General features: G+C 45.9%; 1 non-coding gene across 1 annotated transcript; it reads right to left on the bottom strand.

The window, feature by feature from the left end:
* Nucleotides 1-787: 787 nt before the first annotated feature.
* Trnat-cgu lies at nt 788-862 on the bottom strand. The gene has a single exon. It is a non-coding gene; the product is annotated as a tRNA-Thr (tRNA).
* Nucleotides 863-1,871: the final 1,009 nt, after the last annotated feature.

Raw genomic sequence — 1,871 nt, 5'->3', positions numbered from 1 at the left:
TTGGCACCACAATGACATATCGGATTGTCAAAAATCGGTTACTGCAATTACAGCTCCGAATCAGAAGCCTCGTAGCGTGCTGTTCACTGGACCCAACCCACCGCCATTTGCAGCGTCCGTGGAGTCAAGCGAGAGCTCATTGGAGAGCTGGGTAGAGGTCTGTTGTATTTTACGGTAAAAATTGGTTCTACCTCGGTGCCAGTGATGGCCGTATGTCGGTTAGAAGAAAGCCGGTTGCGGACCTGCCACCAACCTGTCTACGTGCTAGACACACTGAACCTACACCTGGAGTTACGGTCTGGGGTGCGAAATCGTATGACAGCAGGAGCCCTCTCGTGGCTATCCCACGCATTCTGAACGCAAATTTGTACGTTAGTCTGCCGATTCAAACTGATGTGCTACATTTTGTGAACAGAATTCCAGGAGATGTATTCCAGTAGAATAGCACTCGCCCATATACCGCTGTTATAACACGACATTCTCTACAGACTACTGGCATGCTGACTAAGATGCTCGATCACCAGATCAGTCTACAATCGACCATGTACGGGACATCATCGGATTACAACTGCAACATTACATACAAACAGCATTAACATTCTGTGTACTGACCGAGCAAGTCCAACAGGCAATGGAACTCAATCCGACAAACTGACATCCGGCACTTGTATGTGCGACTGCATGCTTGCACTCAATAGTCACGATAACACATGTTATTACAATGAAATGAATGGCCCCTAGCTGCATACAGGCGTTGATATAAGTCAACGGGGCAGTTGAAAATGTGTGCCCCGACCGGGACTCGAACCCGGGATCTCCTGCTTACGTGGCAGACGCTGTATCCATCTGAGCCACCGAGGGCACAGAGGATAGTGCGACTGCAGGCTCTTATCTCTGTCACGACTCACGTGAGACCAATATTCTCAACTTATTGTCCCGCACTATATTCTTAGTGCCGCTGCCCATAATACTCATTACTCGCGGCTTTTTACCAACTCCAGTAAGAGTTCGGGCCCTGTTTGTGCATCCGCACAGAAGAAGATGGTCAAATGGCCTGTGAGCCTTAGCTAAATATGAAGATGGTATCTGTTATTTCCGACATGTCCGAAAGAACTGATACCATGTTCATATATACGCATGTTATTAATGTCCTAGAATTTCACATTTGCGATGGCTTATCTCGCGTTTACATTAACCTGTGATCTTGCAATGTTAATTACATAAATATCCCACCTAGGCTAACGTATTTCATAAATTTCATTAATCTAGATTAATTATCTTTTAGTTTTGCGATTTTTTCCGTCATCGCATATAGAAACCTATTCCAGATTAGTAAGGTGTAACATTTTGAAGTTACCTTCTTCTTCGTTTTTGTTGTTGTTGTTGAAACAAGGTTTTGCTTGGTCAATTCCGTTTCTGATTTTTCCTTTCCAGTGTTCCGTCTATATTTCATGATGCATTCTTTATCGTAAGCATTTCCGATGGTACCTCTGCCAGTATCATCGCTAATCTGTTTCAGAAAGTGGTTCTAATATAGAAATCTGCTGAACAATCATTCTTTTATCAGCCATGTTTTCGTCGATTTTCCGTTCACTTGGGGAACTGAGTGAAAAACTGTTTTGCTGGCCCTGTTGTGGGCCTCCTGCCCGTGCAGAGCACGTCTAACAACCAGTGCGCACTTTGCGCCATTGTGTTGGACCGACAGCCAGTCTTCGGCGTCCGAAGCATCCAAGTTAGTGAAATCAAGACGGCGCTGCGGGCGCAGTTTTTTATTTGAGAAGGCTGTTAGAAGTTCTGTTGTCGGAGGAGCGCCGCCACCCGGAGAAGAGGTCCCGTTATCCACGAACGCCGGCGAACGGCTGATCGTATGT

The sequence above is a fragment of the Schistocerca americana genome, chromosome 3 (genome assembly GCF_021461395.2).
Source record: "Schistocerca americana isolate TAMUIC-IGC-003095 chromosome 3, iqSchAmer2.1, whole genome shotgun sequence".
NCBI classification, from domain to species: Eukaryota; Metazoa; Arthropoda; class Insecta; order Orthoptera; family Acrididae; genus Schistocerca; species Schistocerca americana.
Note: the sequence above shows the minus strand (reverse complement) of the source record. Positions and strands in the feature narration are given on the sequence as shown.